Source organism: Rhinatrema bivittatum, chromosome 4 (assembly GCF_901001135.1).
Source record: "Rhinatrema bivittatum chromosome 4, aRhiBiv1.1, whole genome shotgun sequence".
In the NCBI taxonomy this organism is placed as follows: domain Eukaryota; kingdom Metazoa; phylum Chordata; class Amphibia; order Gymnophiona; family Rhinatrematidae; genus Rhinatrema; species Rhinatrema bivittatum.
In genome coordinates this window covers 33,124,261-33,134,762 of record NC_042618.1, presented here as the reverse complement: position 1 = coordinate 33,134,762, position 10,502 = coordinate 33,124,261, and the positions used below count along the sequence as shown (strand labels likewise).

The 10,502-nt window shown below is 44.3% G+C and overlaps 1 pseudogene; it reads left to right on the top strand.

Annotated features, from left to right (window-relative positions):
* Nucleotides 1-5,220: 5,220 nt before the first annotated feature.
* On the top strand, nt 5,221-5,666 carry LOC115089279 (annotated as a pseudogene).
* The last annotated feature ends 4,836 nt before the right edge of the window (nt 5,667-10,502 follow it).

Genomic DNA, 10,502 nt, shown 5'->3' with positions numbered 1-10,502 from the left:
TACCAGTCCTCATTTATTTATTTAGATTTTTATGTTCTACTTTTCAGCACTTCAAAGTGTACATCAAAGCAGATTACCTTCAGGTATTTCCCTATCCCCACAGGGCTTACAATCTAAGGGGGTCATTTATCAAAATGCGATAAGCCATTTTCGCATGCGTTAAGGGCTTATTGCATGCGAAAAGCCTGTTAACGCATGCGAAAACATGTTTAACGCATGCGATTGCACCATATCGTATGGTGCGATGCAAATTCAGAAAATAGGAGGAGTTAGGGGCGGAGAGTGGGCTGGGTTAGCCTGTCTGCGAAGAGCTATTGCACAGCTGTAATGCCAATTTTAACTACACCTCTTTGGATTGCGTTAGGCTGTGCGATAGCTGCCGTGACCGTGCGGCAAGGTTTAATTGCCATTTGCGATGTCTCCTGTAAGTCCTATTTCAGGTGAATTGACGAGTCCAGAGCCTTGGGGGGGGGGGGGGGGGGAGAGAGAGAGAGAAAGAAAGCCTGGCCATAATGTCATGGCCCATAGGTAGGTATTTGTATCCCTATGGTAGGCCCACCTAGTAACTCGAGGTGGGGTTTAGGTAAGAGTGTAGGGGGTTAAGGGCCACTTTGACATTCTACGTGACACCTACGAACAGAACAGTGCTCTCTTGTGAAGATTTGCTGGCCTTCGGAGTGAGGAAACTCACTCCAAGATGAGATTTGGGCAATGTTCTCTCAACCTAGCTTGATGGACTACACATGCTCTAATCACTAGGCTACTCCTCCACTTAAACATCCAGCAATAAAATCAAGAAATATAAAGCAATCTTAATAGGAAAACCATACTAAGAAGAAGAATAAATACTTCAGAACATCTGATGAATAGAATAACATGTAATAATTAAAAACTCATATACAAATTTTTAAAAATTTCCCAAACACCAAAAAAATATTTCAAAGTAGCAGACACGTCAAATAATATCCAATAATTAAAACTCAAAGGCCGATGCAATTCCATGCGCTGCAGCCAGCACACGGCTCAACGTGTGATTGGACGTGTGTTTTGGATGCACGTTCATAACCCCCCCCGATTCAAAACGGGGATTAGTGCGCCCAATACAGCGCGTAGGTAATAGCGCTAATCCCTGTGATGCCAAAAACTTCCCGCATGGCCAATGCGCCCTTGCAACGCTGGCATAAAGGTCTACCACACTCAAGGGCTGATTGTAAAAAACAAAATTCTTGCTTTCTGTGATTCCTTCTACTAGTATTGTTGTGATACTAAGCAGGAGGGACCACAGAAAGTGGAATCATGTAAATTAAAAAAAATAAATTTGTGAAAAATAAATTTCTGGGCGCCCAATATCCACCCATAATATGTATGGCCAAGCTTCTGTTCTTAATTATTTATTTAGAATTAGTTCACACCTTATAATGGGTAACTTAAGGCACATTACATTCAAGTACAGTAGGTGTTTCCCTGCCCCTAGAAGGCTTACAGTCTAAGGGGGTCATTTACTAAGCATTTTCCCCTCGACACAGAATGGGAGAAAGCCCCTAGGTTTTCTCTGAGGCAATGGTGGGTGAGTTGCCCAAAGTCAATCAGTAGGATTTCAATGCTGGCTTCCCTGCTGCTCTTACCGCCAGGCTACACTTCCATTCTGGCAGCAGAGAGGATGCCCTAAGTGCGCCAGGGCTCTCAGGATGTCCAGGCACACGCTGTAGCACCTGGGCGAGCAGCAGAGGAAACCTAACATCCATCCTTGAAAAGATGGCCGACTTGGTCCAAGAAGTAAATCCCAAATTTCATCTTAAGGTTAAGGTGAGCACTCCAGAACCAGCAACAATACTCCTAACTGAGCACTGGCTATAAACAGAAATCCAGATTGGCAGGAGAAGCTCAGTGCAATAATTCTGCATCACTGACCAACTGCTCCTTCCCAAGCAAATGTTATTTGATCTGAGGGAACCTGCCAAACCGAATGGAAGCTCTAAAGATTTTTGGGCAGCACCTTTTTCTTTATTTATATTTATTACCACAGCAGTCGGGAAGAGTTGTGGATGCACTTGGTGTCCCATATGTTTTGGGAGTAAATCTCTGCAGGACGGAGAGAAATAGCCTCCTAAACCCACCCAATTCTTCTTTTTTTGTAGCATAAGAAAAATGCCACAGGCTGAATCTCTCCAGCTCAGGAATGATGTAGGATCGAGCCCTATAGTGATTCTTTCAGTAAAGCACAACACAGGCATACCAATTACAGGTGCAAGTAGGAGGAAAAATCGTTATTAGACTGAGAAACAATTAATTCTAATTACTAAGTCAATATTGTCTTTAAAGCAATCTACATTGCAATGTTGTGTAGCACATTGTATTCCAAGCACTTTCACAATGCTGGAGCTATCATGGCAGGTTAAGTGAAAAATTGACTATTTAGTGTGAAGAGGTCCTTGTCTGGTGGCAGCAGTTCTTGTAACAATTTGGGATTTTCTCATGTTGCATGCCTATAGGAAGAATCGCTGACAAATCAAGGTGCATAAGAACATGCCAAACTGGGTCAGACTAAGGGTCCATCAAGCCCAACATCCTGTTTTCAACAGTGGCCAATCCAAGTCACAAGTATTTGTCAAGTACCCACACATTAAATAGATCCCAAGCTACTATTCCTTATTAATTAATAGCAGTTTATGGACTTCTCCTCCAGGAACTTATCCAAACCATTTTTAAACCCAGTACACTAACTGCACTAACCACATCCTCTGACAATGAATTCCAGAGCTTAATTTTGCATTCAGTGAAAAATAATTTTCTCCGATGAGTTTTAAATGAGCTACTTGCTAATTTCATGGCGTGCTCCCTAGTTCTTTTATTGTTTGAGAGAATAAATAACAGAACGTCTTTAGCCTTTCCTCATAGGGGAGCCAATACATCCTTATCTTCATTTTGGTCAATCTTCTTTGTACTTTCTCCAGTGCAACTTTATCTTTTTTGAGATGCAGCAACCAAAATTGTACACAGTTAAAGGTGCAGTCTCACCATGGAGCAACACAGACACATTGGGGCGGATTTTAAGAGCCCTGCTCGCGTAAATCCGCCCGGATTTACGCGAGCAGGGCCCTGCGCGCCGGTGCGCTTATTTTACATAGGCCTACCGGTGCGCGCAGAGCCCCGGGACTCGCGTAAGTCCCGGGGTTCTCCGAGGGGGGCGTGTCGGGGGCGTGTCAGGGGGCGGTCCCGGTCGTCGCGGCGTTTTCGGGGCATGTCGGCAGCGTTGTGGGGGCGGGTACGGGGGCGTGGCCGCGCCCTCCGTACCCGCCCCCAGGTCGCGGCCCGGCGTGCAGGAGGCCCGCTGACGCGCGGGGATTTACGCCTCCCTCTGGGAGGCGTAAATCCCCGGAGAAAGGTAAGGGGGGGGTGTAGACAGGGCCGGGCGGGTGGGTTAGGTAGAGGAAGGGAGGGGAAGGTGAGGGGAGGGCGTTAGAGGATTCCCTCCAAGGCCGCTCCGATTTCGGAGCGGCCTTGGAGGGAACGGGGGTAAGCTGCGCGGCTCGGCACGCGCCGGCTATACAAAATCGATAGCCTTGCGCGCGCCGATCCAGGTTTTTAGTAGATACGCGCGGCTCCGCGCGTATCTACTAAAGTCCAGCGTACTTTTGTTTGCGCCTGGAGCGCAAACAAAAGTACGCGCTCACGTATTTTTTAAAAATCTGCCCCATTATGACATCCATTCTCTTCCTAATAAATCCTAACATTGTTTGCTTTTTTGACCGCTACAGCACACTGCGCCAACAATTTCAATGTATTATCCACTATTATGCCTAGATCTCTTTCCTGGGTGGTAATTCTTAATATGGAGTCTAACATTGTGTAACTATAGCAAGGGTTATTTTTCCCTCTATGCAACACCTTGCACTTGTCCACATTAAATTTCATCTGCCATTTGAAAGCCCAATCTTCCAGCCTCACAAGGTCCTCCTGCAGTTTATCACAATCCACTTGAGTTTTAATTACTTTGCATAATTGTGTCATCCGCAAATCTGATTACCTCCCTCGGCGTACCCCTTTTCAGATCATTTATAAATATTTTAAAAAGCACCGGTCCAAGTACAGATATCCGAGGCACTCTGTTTACCTTTTTCCACTCTGAAAACAGACCATTTAATCCTACTCTCTGTTTCCTGCCTTTTAACTGGTTTGTAATCCACAAAAGGACATCGCCTCCTATCCCATTACTTTTTAGTTTTCTTGGAAACCTCTCATAAAGGACTTTGTCGAACACCTTCTGAAAATCCAAATACATCACATCTACTGGTTCATCTTTGTCCACATGTTTATTCACCCCTTCAAAAAAATGTAGGAGATTTGTGAGACAAGACTGCCCTTGGGTAAATCCATACTGGCTGTGTCCCATTAAACCATGTCTAAATAAATGTTCTGTGATTTTATTCTTTATAACAGTTTCCATGATTTTTCCTGGCACTGAAGTCAGGCTCACTGGTCTATAGTTTCCCAGATCGCCCCTGGAGCCCTTTTTAAATATTGGGGTTACATTGTTCACCTTCCAGTCTTAGGTACAATGGATGATTTTAATGATAGTTTACAGATTAATTGCAACAGGTCTGAAATTTCATTTTTGAGTTATTTCAGAACCTGTGGTGTATACCATCCGGTCCAGGTGATTTACTACTCTTCAGTTTGTCGATCTTGCCTACTACATCTTCCAGGATCACTGTGATTTGGTTCAGTTCATCTGAATCTTTGCCCTTGAAAACCTTCTCCGGAACAGGTATCTCGCCAACATCTTCTTCAGTAAACACAGAAGCAAATAATTTGTTTAGTCTTTCCCAGATGACCTTATCTTTCTTAAGTGCCTTTTAACCCCTCTATCATCTAACACAGTGATTCTTAACCAGTGTGTCGCAGCTTCCGGTGTCCCACTGCCACAGTTGTGCTTCCCTCCTCCCTTTTACCTGCCCCATGGGCCAATGAAAAGCCTCCTCCATTCTTCCTGGACCTACTGGCCAATTGGAAGCCTCCTCCCTTCTTCCTGACAGTGGAAGTAGGAAGAAGGAAAGAAGCCTCTGATTGGCCAATGGGGCAGGAAGAAGGGGGCATACAGTTGAGGTGCTTGAGTGTGGACTCTCTGGGCCAAGCCTCCCGGTCCTTCGCCCCTGTTCTTCGTGCTGCTCGGGTGGGTTGCTAAAGCGTGCTTCTCTTTTTCTCTCTCTCTGTGCGCAGATGTAAAGGGCCTACCAGAAGCAGCCCACCATCTTCCAGAACAAGAAGCAAGTATTGCTGGGCGAGAGCGGCAAGGAGAAGCTGACACATTCCTACAAGAACATTGGCTTGGGCTACAAGACCCCCCACGAGACAATCGATGGCACCTACATTGTTAAGAAATGCCCATTCACCAGTAACGTGTCCATCTGAGACCGCATTCTTTCGGGTGTAGTGACCAAGATGAAGATGCAGAGGACTGTCGTCATCCGCAGAGACTACCTGCCTTATATCCACAAGTACAACCACAAGAACATGTGTGTGCACTTTTCCCCCTTTTTCAGAGATGTCCAAATTAGCGATATCATCACAGTTGGGGAATGCTTCCCCTGAGCAAAACAGTTTGTTTCAATATCCTAAAGGTGACCAAAGCTGCTGGCACCAAGAAACAGTTCCAGAAATGCTAAAGAGAAGAGGATGCATTTTCCAGGCTAAATAAATGCAACATAATCCCCTCCCCCTAAAAAAAAAATCCTATAGCCCACAGTGTGTGTGAGAGATAGACAGACTGGTCAGGGAAGTGACTGGTGTGTGTGTGTGTGTGTGTGTGTGTGTGAGAGAGACACAGACTGGTCAGGGAGGTGACTGGTGTGTGTGTGACTGGTTGTGGGCCCTAAGGAAGAGGACCATGAGGACAGAGCATCAACAGCCACTGCTGCTGTCTGGTGTGTCCTTTTGGCCTTCAAGGGAAAGGAGTAGGAGAGTTGCTGGAGAGGGTAAGTAAAGGCATTTTAAGTTTATTTTTCTTGATTTACTGCCATTTTAATTATTGAATTTTATGTGATGTTTGTTGTTTTGAAATATTTTATTGGTATTTGACAATTTTTAATAATTTTTATGAGTTTTTAATTGTTGGATGTTATTTATTTTATTATTTATATACCGATTATATTCTGTTCATCAGCTGTTTTGTAACATTTATTAGTATAGCTTTACAATTATTTGTCAGGACCTACAGCAGCTTGGCTTGTTCTGTTTTCCTAATAGGAGGTGTATTAGTGTTTAGGGCCTGGTTTAATATTTGTAGTGTTGCCTTTCATAGATAGGATTGTTACTGTTTGAGTGTGTTCCATAATGCAGGTGTAACTTGGGCAGATTAGTTTCTATGCATTATTGCAGATCCTGGGACTGTTAGGTTCTACATTTCTCTTTCCATTTCTCCAGGTTTGCACTGCATGCAGAGTGGCTTCCTTGGGTTTCCATATCAGTTTCTGTCTCCATATTTATAATTTGCAGTCTTTCTGTATTTGTTGAAGGTCAATTCTGGGTGTGTGCCCGAGGTGAGGTATTTTACTAGCATGGAGGAATTTGTATCAATCTTATTTGTTGTGCTTTCTTAATAGGACATGCATTAGTGCTCTTTTCATAAGGAGGGCTGTTGTGCCTGGTAGTAGAGGGAGTTTGTTTTGCTTTTACTGAGATGTCACCAGAACATCTTTTTTTGTATGGTGAGTTGTACAGATAATGCCCTCGTTCTGCTCTGCATCCATTGTTGGGGGTCAAGGGGGTTCCTGTGGATGCAGAGTGCATGTTTACATTTAGCCCCTTGACGGTCACATGTTCTGTGTGTCACGCATGTGAGAACCATCTGTCAGGTGTGTCCTGGCCAAAAAAAGGTTGAGAACCACTGCTCTAATGGGCCTACCGATTCCCTCGCAGGCTTTCTACTTCGGATATATTTTTTTTAAGTTTTTATTATGAGTTTTTGCCTCTACGGTCAACTTCTTTTCAAATTCTCTCTTAGCCTGTCTTATTAACGTCTTACATTTAACTTTCCAATGCCTATGCTTTATCTTATTTTCTTCTGATGGATCCTTTTTCCAATTTTTGAATGAAGATCTTTTGGATAAAATAGCCTCTTTCACCTCACTTTTTAACCATGCCGGCAATCGTTTGGCCTTCCTTCCACCTTTCTTAATGCTTGGAATACATTTGGACTACACTTTTAAGATGGTTTTTTTTTTTTTTAACAATGTCCACGTCTGTTGAACACTCAATCTTTTTAGGTGCACCTTTCAGTTTTTTGGGGGCTTTTTTAAAACTATTTTTCTCATTTTCTCAAAGCTTCCCTTTTGAAAGTTTAGTGCTAAAGCTGTGGATTTTCTTACTTTCCCCCACTGTCACCTCTCTCACCAAATCCTGTGCTCCACTGAGAATTAGATCTAAAATAGCTCCCTCTCTCGTTGGTTCCTGAACCAATTGCTCCATAAACTGTCATTTATTCCATCCAGGAATATTATATCTCTAGCATCAGGAAGTTAAATCTTGCTTAATGGACAATATGACAGCATCTGAAGATGGCAAAAACCATGAAGTCTGTCCTGTTTCAGGGCCAATAAAAGGGCATTAGATACCCTAGATGAAACTTTAGGCGTGCGTGTCTCGCCCTCACCCCAGCACTCCTCTCCCTCTCTCCTCTCCAGCCCCAGGACCTGGAGTATACTGAGACAAAGGCTGGGGGAGTTTATGCCACTTCCCGCCACCACACATGAGCTCCTGGGAGTGCAGCCAGTGGTTTCATCACTGCCACAAACTGGGTCGCAGCAGCACTGAAAGAAGCCTCCGGCACCATGGGAGTGAGCAACAAAATGAGGGAGGTAGAAGTGGTGGCAAGGAGCACATTCAAATGCTCCCACCTCCAGGGCCCCAATGCGTGCCAGCCCAATCCAGTCCTGCTGCTGCCACTCCAAAACTATGGTGCTCTAGGAGCCCCCTAGTACTCCTAGTGCTTCTACCAGCCCTGCCATTTTCCCTTCCTGTTGTAATCCAACAGATCCTGCTGATCTCTGACTGCTAATAAAAGGATTAGGGGGCACTCCATGAAGTTTGCAAGTAGCACATTTAAAACAAATCTGAGAAAATTCTTTCATACAACGCACAATTAGGCTCTGGAATCCATTGCCAGGAGGATATGGTTAAGGCAGTTAGTGTAGCTGGGTTTAAAAAAAGGTTTGGACAGTTCCCGGAGAAGTCCATAAACCTGTTATTAATCAAGCAGACTTAGGGAATAGCCACTGCTTATTACTGGCATTAGTAGCATGAGATTTGTTTACCGTTTGGGTACTTGCCAGGTATTTGTAACCTGGATTGGCCACTACTGGAAACAGGATGCTGGGCTTGATGGACCCTCAAGTCTGACCCAGTATGGCAATTTCTTATATTTATTTACCCTTGCTTCCTTTCAACTGAGAATCCTCTGTGCATATCCCAAACTTTCTTGAATTCTGTTACTGTTTTTGCCTCCACTGCCTCTGCTGTGAGACCACCCACCACTCTTTCTGTGAAGCAATATTTCTGTAGGTTACTCCTGCATCTACCTCTGCTCTTTCTATTCTTGAGTATTTCACAAGCCGAGGAGAAAGGAAAGGAGAGTAGATTTTTTTTAATTTAATTTTTATTAGCATTCAAGGCATATAATATGAATTAATGCAGAAATAGACCAAAAATAAATAAGAAAAAAAAACCCTTGAAGAAATATCCAAATGGCATATTAAATGCCAAGTCCACATTACGAGGGGGGGGAGAAGAGCATATCAGAAAGAAAAAAGATGCAAGAGAAAACAATGCATCATGGGCAAGCTGTTAGGAACTTCATCCAGGCACTAAAGCAAAAATGATTTAACCTCCATTCTTATCCAACGGAAATGTTTCCAATCGAGAAGGGTCAGAAGAAAGGGTTTCCATGGTAAAGAGAGAAGCCAGAATGAACACTTACCGGTGCATTGTTTTCCTTGGTTATTCTTCTACAATAGGAGATGAATAGAGGTATACGTTCGGAAGGATCTTCCAGCTTAAAAAGGGATGTTCTTTTCTTGTTGTTTGGGCACAGTGGTTACAGCAGCATTGTTTGAATTATCAAGAAGGCTGCTCACCCTGTAAAAATATTGCTAGCACAGTAATTTTGTTACGGGTTTGACAGTTGCTTGGTTTTGATTGTAAATATTGGTACCCTTAACATAAGGCTTGGGGGCAACCTGCACGGAGCGGCAGGTACTACCCTTAACATAAGGCTTGGGGGTAACCTGCACGGAGCAGCAGTTACTACCATAAGAAACTTGCTGGGCAGACTGGATGGACCATTGATCTTTTTCTGCCGTCATCACTATGTCACTATGTTACAACAGGACATTCAACAAAGGCTGCCACCTAGAAAAGGTGCGGCAACCTGATGATTTTCTCTCTTGAGAACTTATCCCTTTTGCATTTCATTAGGCTGAGAGCAAACACAGGGAGAGACAGGCGTGCCCTCGGTGACAGTGACAGATGCCAAAAAAAATGGCTGTCTGGATGCCTAGACTGCCACAAAAAAAAAAAAATACGGCTTTGGCCTATGAATGGGAATCTATCAAAGAGGAAGTTCAACCTAACCAAAGTCCTTTGCAGTGTCCGTAGCTCAACTCTCACTTTTATCAACAAATTCTTATTTCAAAACAAAATCGTTTTCCGCTCTCGATCTCTTTGCCTGGATTGTATCTTTATTCTTGACCAGGTTAGAAAGGAACTGGTAGAGAAGGAAAAAAATAAAATAAAATCAGAGAAAAATGTTGTTTGCAATTATTTTATTAAGGATTTGTGGGTAAATTGTGCATGCACATGGTGACAGAGTAAAACTACAGCACAAGGGAAAAAAAAAAAAAAAGTCATCTGCACCCCAAATCTGACTTTTTTGCCTCTAAAGGAAAACAGTTCACCTTACAAACCATTCAGGCTGCTTTAATTTTTATCTGATATGTGAGAAAGGCAATACAGATGTTGCAGAAGCTTTCACCATTTTATTTTTTTTTTTAAATCAGAAGTTCACATAGGGGTAGATTTTAAAAGCCCTGCGCGCCGGCTGCCTATTTTGCATAGGCAGCCGGCGCGCGCAAAGCCCCGAGACGCACGTAAGTCCCGGGGCTTGCTAAAATGGGCGGTCCAGGAGGAGTGTCTGCGGTCCGGGGCAGTCCGGGGGCATGGCCGAGTGCCCCGACACAGCGGTCTGTGTTGGGGCCTGGCCAGCCGGCAGGCGTAACTCCATCAAACAAGGTAAGGGGGGGATTTAGGTAGGGCCAGGGGGGTGGGTTAGATAGGGGAAGGGAGGGAAAGGTGTGTGTGTGTGTGGGGGGGGGGGGGGACAAAAAAAAAAAAGTTCCTCCGAGGCCGCTCCGATTTCGGAGCGGCCTCGGAGGGAATGGAGGCAGGCTGCGCGGCTCGGCGCACGCAGGCTGCCGATTTTGCTCAGCCTTGCGCGCGCCGACCCCGGA